This window comes from Gavia stellata, chromosome Z (genome assembly GCF_030936135.1).
Source record: "Gavia stellata isolate bGavSte3 chromosome Z, bGavSte3.hap2, whole genome shotgun sequence".
Classification (NCBI taxonomy): Eukaryota; Metazoa; Chordata; class Aves; order Gaviiformes; family Gaviidae; genus Gavia; species Gavia stellata.
In genome coordinates, this window is record NC_082637.1 from 21,116,779 (window position 1) to 21,129,708 (window position 12,930).

Here is a 12,930-nt window from a genome sequence, read left to right on the forward strand (position 1 = left end):
GTCATGTTTCCCTCAGAAAGGCACGGGCGAACGACTGGCTGTATGTACGTCGAGCGTCTTTCCACCCCCACGCCTGTAAGTCGAAGCTGTTTCTCTCGGATCAGTGAAGATGCCCGTTTTGCTGCTGTTGTTTGCGTCCATGGCGGTTCTTGGCGCCTCTACTCGCCTCAGGCCCCGCCGGCGCCGCCATGCAACCTGGCCGCCCGGGCCCGCCGTGCTCGGCCTTGCTGGGGTGCGGGAGGCGCCGGGTCCCCGCTCTGCCCGCAGCTGCCGGCCCCGGTAGGGCCCTGCGCTTCCAGGTGCCCGCCGCACCCCCGCCGCCCAGGCGCCCCGTCACGGGGGCAGCGGCGCCCTCCCTGACACCGGCCAGGCTGCTGGCGGGGCCGGCGGGGCCGGGGCCGCGCTCGCCGACCCTTCCCGCCCACGTACGCGGCGCACGGACCTTCCAGCGGCCAGCCGGGGCCCCGCGGCGCCCGCCCAGGCTGGTTCGACCGACCCGCGTCCTGAGCCCGCGTCTCGGTTTCGGTGACCCGTGTCGGCACCTCAGCGTTGTACCGCCGGTGCCGGTAGGGGTGGCGCCGCGCGGGCTGCGGGGCTGCGCCGCTGCACGGTTAATTACGGCGGCGCGGCGGCGCCGGGGACTCCCGCGGGCGGGGCGGGGGTGGGGCGCGCGCTGGGGATTCCCCCGCCGTCCCGCGCAGAACGTTCGGGATTGTTCCGTGACGTCACGGCAGGGGGGCTCCCGCCGGCGGGGCGGGGGGGGGGGGGGGGGGGGGCTGGGTCACACCCTCGGCGGCGGCCGGGAAGCCCCGCCCCGGGCTCCCGCGGGGTCGCGCGGCGGCTCTCGCGAGGCTTGTGCGCGCAGAGCATTGCGGCTCGGAGCGGCGCCATTTTGGGAGCGAGGAGAGCGGGGTGTGTGTGTGTGCGTGCGTGCGCGCGCGGGGGGTGTGCGCGTGCGGCGCTCTCGCGCCCGTGGCCCCCGCGGCTCTCGGGGGCGGGGGGGGGGGGCGGGGGGACGGCCGCCGCCGGGCCCGGGGCACCCCCCAGGGGCGGTCTGGTGGCGGCGGGCCGGGGGCGCCGGGGCGGGAGGAGGAGGCGCGGAGGGGCCGGGGCCGGGGCGGGTGCGGGGCGCCGGGCCGCCCCGTTCCCTCCCCCGCCGCGCGGCCAGGCCCGCCCTCGGGGAGGGCAGGGGGAGTCGGCGGTGGCGGCTGCTGCGCGAGGGCGGCGCGGCCCGCCGGGCGAGCAGGGCGAGCGCCCGGCGCGGCCCGGCGGAGCCTTTCCCGGTGCCCGCCGCGACGCCGCGAGAAACGGCCGCCTGTGGCCGTGGAGCTGGGGCTCTGCCCGCGCACCTGGCAGGCGGGCGGCCCCGAGGCGGCGAGGCTTCCCCAGGGGCGCGCCGGGGCTTCCCCGGGCGGCTCCCGCCGCTCCCCCGGGCTGGTTCTGCGCTTCCGCTCGGTGTCCCCGGCCCAGGTCAGCGCCTCCTTCCCAGGGGCTTTCTGCAGCCCTGTTCCTCTTTTCCAATAAAATGAAAAACGCCCCTTTCTTTCCTTTTTTTCTCTCTCGGGGATGAGAGGCAGGAGACCGTTTTCGCTGATAGGCTGCGCTCTCCGGTAAACGTGACTGCTGCTGTCTCCGGGGTGTGAGTGATGGCTTAACCGAGGCTTCTGTACTCGAGTTCGGCTCCTTGATTGCATGTGTGTTTGCTTTTGAGTCAGGATTGTGTGTTTGTCCAACGCCAGTTCATATTTCAAAAGGGAAAACTGATTGTTCTGGTTCTTTTTTACCGTAGGCGGTTTGGATTACAGAGAGCGCCCTGGATTTGCAGCCTTTTGCTTCAGCTGGTAGGGAGGAAAAAAGGTGGAAACCGACCTGCAGCGGTTGCTTCTTGTGAAAGGGGAGAAATATCGGACACTGTTCTGGGATTATTTGACCAAGTGCTTCATCCTGAAAAGGCTTCTGAAACACACAGTAGGCATCTGAGAAGTGACTTGGAAGTTTGAAGTCGTGAGCTTTTTCTTTCTAGCAGTACTCAGCACCTCACCCTTGAACACTTTTGTCCACATGGCATGGATACATGGCTACATTTATCAAATTCTGAGTACTTAATCTGCCAAAATAAAGTGCTTTCTTGCTTTCAGGTACTTTTTTTTCTTCTAGGCAACATTCTGTCTGAGTCACAGGCATAACCAGTTTTGTTAACTGGCTCCAGATTAAATGCAGCCTGAGTCACTGTGTAGACATTGCTGAAAAGTTTCATGGCAGATATTTTCCCCCTTACCTTATTTTTCACATTTTCTGTGATTTTGCAATGAGACCTATTTTCTAAATGAAGAATCTAATAGAAGTTTGTTTATCATTTTCTCTTTTCTATTTTATTTAATATTTTTGCTGAAAAGATGTTGTTGCCAGTAAGCAGTATGGAGGTATCCAGATAGCTGTTGTTTACAGATGCCTCTGTTACCCGAAGCTAGGAAGCGTTCCACAGTTCAGATGTGAAATTTGGATTTTCAGCTTCACAGTTTGTGGTGTAAAAAGTGTATTTATTTCACCTGGAGCTGATGCTTCTTGTAGTGATATGTACATGGAATAGACGAGAGAAGAAGCTGTCAGAGGAAAAAGCTTTTTGAGACAGACAGTTGGCAAATTTTGGAAATAGCCTTGTGGAATCTGTAAGCAAGAAGGATGGGTAGCTGATTTCTGTGAGGTCAAATCTATGTCAAACAGCTACGAATGTAGTATCAACAAGAACTCGGGATATTATCTCAAGGAAAGCAAACTGGAAAAATACAAATCACGCAGTACTAACACCTTGTGCAGTCCTCTTGGATTAGGTAAGTGTTGTAGTGTTCATAAATCAATTTACCCTTGAATAAATGTTTTATCAGTAGAATGGTTAAACTAGTAACGTTTACTGCCTAGAGGTTCTTGGGTTTTTTGAGAATGTTGAAATGAGCTTGCAGAACCTAATTTTTACTTGCTGTTTTTAATAATTAATGGAATAATTCTTTAAGAATTTGAAGAATACATGTACAAGGAGAAATGCGTAGGTAGGAGTGATTTTTCTGGGAGATTAAAAAATAGGTACATCTAGACTGAATCTGTAGCTAATTTAGCCTTCATGTTAATATTGTAATCTCAACAATGAGCTATTATACTTATTGAACAAGTCTGTTGGATGGCTTGCACATCTCAATCTTTCCATTTGTATCAGACGTTTTTGCAGCATGAAGGTACTTATAATGTAGGGCTTTTTTTAATTTTGTTTCCTTCTACTGTTCTTTGTCACTTATGGAAGCCAGATGTTTTTCACCAAAAATTAGCTTACTGGCTATGCAAACTAGCTTTTTAATGTGTTGATGTTTCAAGGTTGGGTTCAGAGTAATTTCCTGTTCTGTAATGGGAATGAATGTCTGACTGGTCTGCAAGTATAACATGACAAAAAACCTCCACCTCTTTGGAAGGATTCAAAATTCAAAAAAGCTCACTAATTTTACATGTTATTTTTAGACACATTGCTCTCCCCTTCCTCCCATAGTGGTTAAACGTTTCTGAAGGTAGATACAGTTCAAATGTTGAAATTAATATAGTCACAATATTTTTTTGTAGGTTTTCACTCAGCTGAATTGCTACTGCCTCAGAGAAAATCAAGATGGACAGAACAACTTAATTCAAAAGTCAGTACTAATTTTACTTAAGTTCTCTGCCCTTTACCCCCCCTTATTATTCATAAAGCATTATTGGGTAGACTGTAAACTGAGTGTCTGGTACAGGTGACACATTTACCTTAGTAGCCACCTTTTTAAAATTTTTCAGAGCTTCTGCAATACTGAAGTATTAGTAGTAGTGAGCTAATAAAAAAAAATAAATGGTTTTCTCTAAGGGCAATGCAAAGATGTTTGGGAAGATGGCTTGTGTTAAAGCCCTGTAGAAAAAGTAGAGTTGAGCATGTGAAACTGTATCTAAAGATTACTACAGTGGTTTTCCCCACCCCTCTGTAACTTGTTATTTTGATCACAAATGGAAGACTTGCTTGTAAAGAAGTTTTTTTTTAAATTCTTAGGCTCACTGAAGTAATCCTATTCTGTGTGTTTTCTTGTCAGTGTCTAAACGTTGATTTAGCTTCAGTATTTTGCTTTCTTTGGATGGCCTTGCTGTTCTGTTATTTTAACTTCAAAACAACAAAATTGGAATAGAAAACATGGAAACGAGAACGTGAATAGGAGGCTGTTTCTGTAATCTCTTGTGGCTGTGGCTTGCTGCGTTTCTACATAGAGTCTCAGTGTGGCTTGGGATTGACTAAATGAACTGAGCCACATTTGAAGGAACCAAACCAACAGAAAATAACGGTCTTCTTCATTCCTTTGGTTGGATTAATTTGTGTTTTGTTTGAAAGCATTTGGTAAGTGAAAGAGTTCAGGCGTGAGTGGCCATTTCATTTGATTTTTGTCTATTTGTATGGTCATAAACAATAGTAATACAAGTACTTGCTTCTTAACTCATAGAAAAAATGATGTGTCTCTTTTCTCAAGCTATTAATTTTCAGTGCTGTGAGATACTTTTACCAGTTGAGAAGAGGCTCTCACTGAAATCAAGGAGCCTTGTCCGCCACTTACTTTTTTGAGTCACATCTTTTTCTGGACTCTTTACCTTCTGGAAGTTTTGAAGAGTTTGCTTTTTAGCTTTAGTAAATTAACTCTGTCTTTACATCTCTCTGTTTGCTGGTAGGATAATTCTTTTTTCTTTTTCACCGTGTTTGTGTTTGGCAAGTGCAGTTGTTCTTACTTGTATGCATATGTATTTGACAAGGATTCAGGAGTGTTTTACAGCTGTGCCCTTGTACCCTACACAGAATTCGTACTTGGGTGAGGCCTATTGAGGAGAAAATGCCTAGCATGCTGGTCCATTTTAATTCCTTCTTTAGGTTTTTATTTGTATAGTGCTGACAGTATGTTAAGTGGTTTACAGACAACTATGAAGATAAGGTCCTTGCCCCCAAGAGCTTATACTTTAAGCCTTGATGTAAACATAGCTTTTGTACTGGAATAACTGTCAGCAGCTAGGGTCTTCTACTGATACGTTTATTCTGGTAGAATCCTAAAATGAGTACATTTGTATTGAGAAATTGTCTTGCATGGTGTAGGCTGCTCTGCTGTGTGAGAGTACTGTTGGCAAAAGCTTTTAAGAGTAAGCAGAGTTTAAACTTGCAGCAAAGCTTAAGTGGAATTACATCTGTAAAATGATACAGGGAAATTGTGTAGATATTTAGCTTTGTTAGTACTTCACAAGTTAATGTGCTTTATGCTCCTTTTTTTCCCCTCCATTCCAATGAGATTCATCTGTTTAAAATCTGTGAATAAACCAGTGTGACAGTGATAGTTCATCAGTAACTTCCGGGGAAGTTGCTTTTATTTATTTTTTAGTATTAGGAGTAAATTCTGTCCTGCAAGGAGAACTATTTGCAGACCTTACTATAAACTAACTTTAATGAGATTGGCTTGCTTTTTGTTTGGGTTTTTGTTACTCTGTGTGTTTGAGCAGTAGTATTACTCATGTTACAACTGATGATAATGCCCTGTGTGGTGCTATCAACTCTTCCACAATCACCTCCTTTTGTGTTTTTGGTAAACATAGCTAGGGAAACAGCTGAAATACACAGGATTGTTTTTCTGCTTTATTTGCTCAGGATATGTCAAAACAGCTACCTCTTTCATCTGCTTTTTCTTCAGATCTTGTGAAGACTCCAAAGTGCAAAAGAATTCCTGGTGATTTTGTTATATAATGTATGCTGAACGGGGTGGTGATGTTACTGCACTAACACTTCAGCTTTTGGACTTCGAACCTTGCAAAGGGCAAGAGATTAGCGTCTATGTAGCTTTCCACTAAATGGTACTGCAAGTGTGTAGGGTTTCAAGCACAAGGAACCTGGTCGTAGTTTACCTTCAAATACGAAGTTATTCTGTGTCACGAAATAGTTTGTTTTTCTAAATTTACATTTTGGTACAGTGCAAGAAGGAAAACCTTTTTTTGATAAAAACTATGATTAAGTTATTCGAAGCTCTCTCATTAACTTTGGCTGTTTCTAAAACATTTCCTAGAGGATGTTTTGATTGTTGTGACATCACATCATTTCTGTGAATCAAATGTTAAACCCTGTTGCTTGTGAACCATATCTGTATATAGAAAGGGGACCATACAATAAAAAGCAGTGGTTGGGATTTTTAGAACGCCAGTGTCCCCCTCAGCCTGCCAACATTCTAGATCTAGCAAGAGTGTGCTTTTATTGATTCATTCTCACACAAGGAACTTGAACCCCAAGTAAAAATGAAGGTGGGTTTTCCTTAGGTTTTTTGTTTGTTTTTTTGCTAAGTCACTGTAAAGCTAGGTTTCAGGCCTGTGGCTGTAGTAGAGAATGTGTTGGCTCTAAATGCTTAAAAAAATTGACCGTCACAGTTTGACTCCATACACTTTTCATACCTAGGCATGTCATAAGACACTTGGAGGTGTTCAGATTTGACAGAGGGCCTTGCTCCTTCCTCAGTGTTTTGCAGGAAGCCTTAGTTCTTTTAAAAGATGAGGCAAGAAGGTAAATAAAAAAAATGTATGAGTATTTTCTTTTAGTCTTCCTCATTGTCTAGTGCTAGAATACTCATCAGAACAGTTATGTATTGAATGGTGGGGACAGCCGGAGATTTTACTTGCTCTGCAGTAGCACAGTTGAGAAAGAATAGGCTTCAGCTGAATTGTTCAGAACTTTTTAACATCTGTTGAACCAGTGAGAGAGAAGACCTTTAAAGGTTCAGCTCCCTTTCCTTTTATTGGAGATGTGAGTCTTTGACAAGAAATTTTAGAGAACCAAAGAACTGTAGAGAATTACCATACCCAAACTTAATCTTGTTTATAAATTATATGCCCTTAAACTGTCTTTTACATTGAAATGTAGCAGGGGGGATGACATGCATGTGTTCCCTTAAAGTGTTAAAGGGTGACTGTGAAGATTTAAGCTTATTCTATTGTGACTGTGCATTTGCATGGAGAGAAAAGAAAGGAGATTTTAGCTCAAGTAGTTGTCATGCTTTTGCAGCAATTTGTGATCAGTATGAATGCTTCCATTTTCAAAAACTCCTGTAAAGCTTGTGTTAGGGTTTGAGTATTATTTTGTTTTATTAACATGCAAATTTTGGATAGCAAAATAACTTGAAATTAACTTATTTTGCTTTGTTCAAACTAAATGAATCACAGAGTAAGGAAGATCTCTAATAAGCTGTGTTTTTCAAAGGGGAATGAAAATTGACATTTATAGGATTTAAACAAAGGTGTTGTTTAAAGCTTACACTTACCAACTTCAAATAGTGCTACTCTTAACTAGAGATTACAGGGATTTCTGTTATCACAAGAAATTTTTTGTTTAAAAGAAAATGTGTTTTGTGGCAGAAGGAAAAACTTTGGAGTGGGTTATTCTACAGGCCTGCTTAGTTTGAGAAAAATCCTGAATGTTTCTGTTTCTGAAAAAGAGACTGTGTTGTCTGATGGCTAGGACTTGTGCATATAGTTTCTTTGCCTAATTCGGAGCAAAACTTTATAGTTTTCCTATAGTCTTCCCATCCTAGCTGATGCTAAGTAGGTGAAAGAAACATTTGAAGCTGGCCCAAGATCGGAGAACTGAAGAGTCAATTTATTCTGTTGCTTGGTTATTCCACACTTGCTGTGTTTTAGTGAGAACTTTGCCTGCTGCTGCTGCTTCTTCAGGAAAAAAAAAAAATTACCTTGGCAAATAGCTTTCTCTTTTTGTTGTCATGAAATGCAGTACAGTTGGTGTTTGGCGTATCTCTGGTAATAAACATTCAGTTTTAATTCCCTCCCAGAAAATTTTGTGCCTCCTTTCCCTTCTTGTTAGATGGTCACTCTTTTCTAAGATGTCATACAGTCTTGCTTATTAGACCCCTCTGAAATTCATATATATGCTTTGTTTGTCTCCCTGACTTAATAAGGAATTGATATACTTGCTGTAGCTCATTACCAAGGAAGAAAAGCAGCAGCAGTAGCAACAAACTTGAGACACTGAATATTATATAACCTTTTATTTTTTCTACTGTCATAACAACACTATATTATATTCTAATTCTGATGGCTTACAACCTTCTTTTGCCCCGTTTATAAATATTATACTAAAAATTATGGTGACGAAGTGAGGGCGGGTTGTCAAACAGGTGTGTAGCTGAGGTGTGGAGTTAAGGTTCCCACATGTAGTTTGTGGTGTCCTGTACTTACGGTAATAACAATCTGGGAGGCATTAGGTAAAAGGTCACAGGTATGTGTCACTTAGATAGGCAAACATGCTAACTTTAGACTTTCCTGAAAACTATGAATGTGCATATATCCATCTGCTTTTAACAGTCATTCTGTTCATGGATTTCTCTATGCAAATCAATAGACTGAATTTCTAAACTTGTCTTCAGTGAGCATTGAGAAAATTGAATTCGTATCTCCCTTCTAACTTTGGGAATTCACGGCTTGAAGCTTCCTTTTTTTTTTTTCACTGCTAATAACTTTGCTACTCCAGTTAGAAAATTCAAGTATTCCTAGCTATTAGAGTTTATGTTTCCTTTTATTTTAATCATCTTCTGACAATCTCTGAAATACCAGTGTCACAGAAACTGCTTCCTGTAAAATAATATAGGCTATCCACAGAGCATGACAAATGTAGAAGCTGAAAATGCAGAACTGTTTTTCCTTGTCTCTAGCTTCTGGTGAGATGGGTTCAGCTGTCAGCATTTTTTTTTCCTAATTTTTAGCATTGTTTTAAAATTTGTTTTTCCTATAAATTTTGGTCAGCTCCATTTAAATGTGATGTATTTATTTAATATGGTAAATGCATGAGATGGCCAAAAGCATACAATCTTTAAGTAAATTAAATTTTTAGGTTTTAAGTGTTTTGGCTATTTTAGTATTATATTGACCAGCCTCTTCCTTATTGTAGTGATGTCACCATTTTTATCTGTTTCTTCATGCTAGGACATTATGATAAAGCAAAGCTGTATTTATTTATTCTGGTAGTAGACAAATAGTGTTACCAAATGTATCTTGCCAACAGTAATGAAACCTGTCTTAAATAACTGAAGACAGCTTTCTGGGCTAGGGAAGTATTTTTATTTTGTACATTTGAAAAGACCTCCCTGAAGCTGGATCTCTTCAATACCAGTGGGACTGTCTTTCCTCTGCCAGCTAAATACTGGTTAGACAAGTTATACAACGCACCTTTAAAATTGGGTGGGGACGGTCTCTGATCTCATGTCTATGTCATCTTAAAGTTCTGCTGTGCTTTTTTTCTCCACCCTCAGTGGAGAAATGATCAGGTTAGGGAACACTTAAAATAAGATACACGTAAATCCATGGGGCTTGACAGGATGCTCCCATGAGTGCAGAGGGAGCCGGTTGATGTCATTGCAAGGCCATTCCTTATTATCTTTGAGAGGTCTCACGGTCATTGGGAGAGGCTCTTGAGTACTAGAAGAGAGTAAGTGTCAATCCTGTCATAGGGTAAGAAGGAGGATCCAGGGAATTACAGGCTGATCAGCCTCACTTCAGTCCATGGGAAGGTGGTACACCAGCTAATCCTGGAAACTGTTTCCAAACACATGAAGGACAGGAAGGTGAGTGGGAGCAGTCAGAATGGTTTTGTGAAGGGGAAATCATGTTTAAGCAAGCTAGTAATGTCTACAGTGAGGTTACTAGCTTGGTAGATGAATGGGGAGCAATGGATGGTGTTTGTCTTGACTTCGGTAAGGCTTTTGGCATTGTCTTCCATGACATCCTCATAGAGAAGCTGATAAAGTATGTGTAGAGAAGTGAATGATGAGGCGTATCAAAAACTGGCTGAATGGCCAGGCCCAGCTTGTCAGGGATGTGATCAGTGTCACAAAGGCCATTTGGAAGAAGCTGTTACTGTTGTAGCCCAGGCTTCAGTACTGGAGCCTGTACTATTTAACATCTTCATTAAAGTCCTGGACAATGGGGCAGAGTTTACCCTCAGCAAGTTTGCAGGTGATACAAAATGGGGAGAAGTGGCTGGTACACTAGATATTTGTGCTGCCATTCAGAGGAACCTGGACAGGATGGAGAACTGGACAGAGGATCCTCATGAAGTTCAGCAAAGGGAAAAATGTGAAGTCCTGCCTCTGGGGAGTAGTAGCTGTATACGCCAGTACATGCTGGGGGCTGACTAGCTGCTAAGCAGCTCTGCAGAGAAGGACCTGGGTGTCCTGTTAGATGACAAGCCAGCCATGAGGCAGCAATGCATCCTCATAATAAATAAGGCCAACATCTCCCTGGGCGGCGTTAGGAGGAGTGTTGCCAGCAGGTTGAGGGGAGTTCATCTTTCTCCTCTACTCAGCCCTGGTGAGGCCATGTGTGGAGCACTGTATCCTGTTATAGACTCCCCGGTGCAAGACAGATACGGACTTCGTGGAGCGAGTGCAGCAAAGGACCACAAAGAAGATTAAGGGACTGGAACATCTTCCCTATGGGGAGAGTCTCATTGTCTTTTTGATCTTCTAAGGAAGTGCGAGTTGGTCCTCAGTCTTTCAGAACACTCTCTGGATGTTATATTTTAATTTTTCAGAAGATACTTCCCAGATTTAAAATTAGTAAGCCATCAAACTCATATTTTTCTCATGTAAAATTCTGCAAAGGTGAAAACGATGAGGGAGACTCTTATCTTTGTTAATGCTGTTGATGGAACTACGAACTGTTGGGACAAGACTAGACAGTATGCCCTCAGAAGGATATTACAAGGTAGCAATGCTACGTTACAAGGTGATGCTTAAAGTTCATAACTGATAAATAGGTGTTGTTGAGACATTCCTCCTATAATCTGCAATGGGTGTGGACCTGGGAAAACAAAAAGTAGGATTACATGTTTTTACACATGATTCTTATGAGTTGCAAAATTGTTAGAGTGTTTATAGTTAAATATATTAAAAATGTGTGATAGTAAATGTATTTTCTCTAGTTAGAGCTACTTAAATCAAATAATGAAAATAGTCTCAAAAAATTACAGCAGTTAAATGTGAATGCATATCACCTCATATGCCAGAGTCCTTTCAGGATTCTGTACTTTAATAATCAGGCTCATTTTTTCTTATTTGACCTGTTAGTAGAAAACAAAACATGGAACTAAAATTCAGAATATTTTGATTACATCTGCTTGCTCTGCTCTCTGCCCTTGCAATATCCCAGCAGATCATTTCTTCAACACCCCCCGCCCCCAGGTCTGCGGGCTCTCATGTCCACTTACGCAGCCAGTGCAGAGATTCCCTTGAGATGAATTCTCATGGGAGTCACTTTTCCAACTCATGAAGAGTATTATGCACTTCCAGACATGCTGTATGGCTACTTTTAGTGTTGTGTAAGTAGAAAAATAGAGAAGGTTTCTAATGCTGGAAAGATTTGATGAATGGAAGCAAAGCTAGAAGAAATTCTGGGTATGGGATCATCTTTATAAGGGAGCAGGAGCGATCACTTAAATTATTTTTTGTATAACCAGTTTATTGCAGACCTTAGTAGCCTTTGTTTTCTTGATGATATGTTTAAGACCAGGTTGAAGACTTTTTTTTAAAGGAAATTACTGTTGTTCCACTGTGTTAGCAGGAGCAGTGCAGAGACATTGTATAAATTTCTAGTATATGAAGGAAGCCAGGTTAGATCATAAGTGTTCCAGTGTTTGAGTATGAGACTTGTTTTTTTATTTTGTGTTTGGTTTTTTTTTTTTATTTTAAAGGTTTGTCAGGTCTAATTGTTTCCAGCATTTTATAGGTGCCTGGCATGGGGGAAAAAAAAGTCTAGGTCTGTCTTCTTGCCTTATCCTTTTGCTCCGTAACTTTTAGCAGTACAACTGCTTCCTGGTTTAGTGCTGCAGGTAAGTGAGTTAATAAATGCACCCGATTCTGTCTGTAGTGACTCTACAGTTACTCTGTCTCTAATGAGCCTAGTAAGTGTCTGCACTGTATTCCCATTTTTGATGTGCTATGCAGACATACAAGCTGGACTAAGAGATGCTTGCTAGGCTTCTGCACCATGCTTAGCCTGTAGTGCTTTCACGCTTCACTAGTGGTTAGAAACTACTGCCACATATTGCCAATCTGCTTATTTGGTGAAACCATTCAGGAGTGAAGGAGGGTGAAATCTGTAACTGACATTACTTGTGGTGGCAGGAGTCCCTAATGTAGGACAAATGGTATGAGAATGAGCAAGCATCGTTTGTTTTTTTTTTTTTTTCTCCTGGTGAACATAGTTGGGGGAAGAGATTTTTAAAAAAATTATTTTTACATCAAGCAATCACACAAATTTAATAAAATTTGAGAAATTGTGTTTGTTAAACCTGAGATGTATTCCCTAACACTGTTTTGAATAGTTTGTTCAACTGGATCTTCTAGATCTATGTATTTCATGCCCCTGTTTTATCTGCTAACTGCATAGAGGTTTTTAGCTTACAAACAAGCTTTGCAAACAAAATCTAAATGTTAGTAATTTTGGCTGTTCCATATTTTGTCCAGTTAGTGAATTAGAGGTGGCAGATAAGGTGAAAATTGTAATATAAGATTAAGCTTGAAGAAACGCTTGACTAAAGTAACCTGAAAATAAGTTAATCCGAAAGTTCATGAATACAGGGTGTTTTCTGCTTTTGTACTGTATTAAATTGTATCTCTGTTATCACAGGAAAAAAAAATAATTTGACTTATACTTTGGTTGTAGTGGATGATCTTCATGCTTAAAAAGTTTGTGTTTTAAACACTATATTGATTTCAAGTAGCACGGGTTAGAGGGGAAAAAACTTGCTGGGGAAACAGTATTCTTATGTGGTTATCACCGAAGATGGGAGAAAGTGGATTAATTATTACTATGTTATCTTTGTGTCACGTGCATGGTGCTACA

General features: G+C 42.7%; 1 protein-coding gene across 3 annotated transcripts in view; it reads left to right on the forward strand.

The window, feature by feature from the left end:
- The first annotated feature begins 875 nt into the window (after positions 1-875).
- Positions 876-12,930, forward strand: part of GPBP1 (GC-rich promoter binding protein 1) — a 39,000-nt gene continuing 26,945 nt past the window's right edge. For all 3 annotated transcript variants that reach the window (XM_059833333.1, XM_059833334.1, XM_059833335.1), the window contains exons 1-3: positions 876-912; positions 1,790-2,831; positions 3,607-3,674. The gene's annotated coding sequence lies outside the window, so the exon portion shown is untranslated. The remainder of the gene's footprint in view (positions 913-1,789; positions 2,832-3,606; positions 3,675-12,930) is intronic.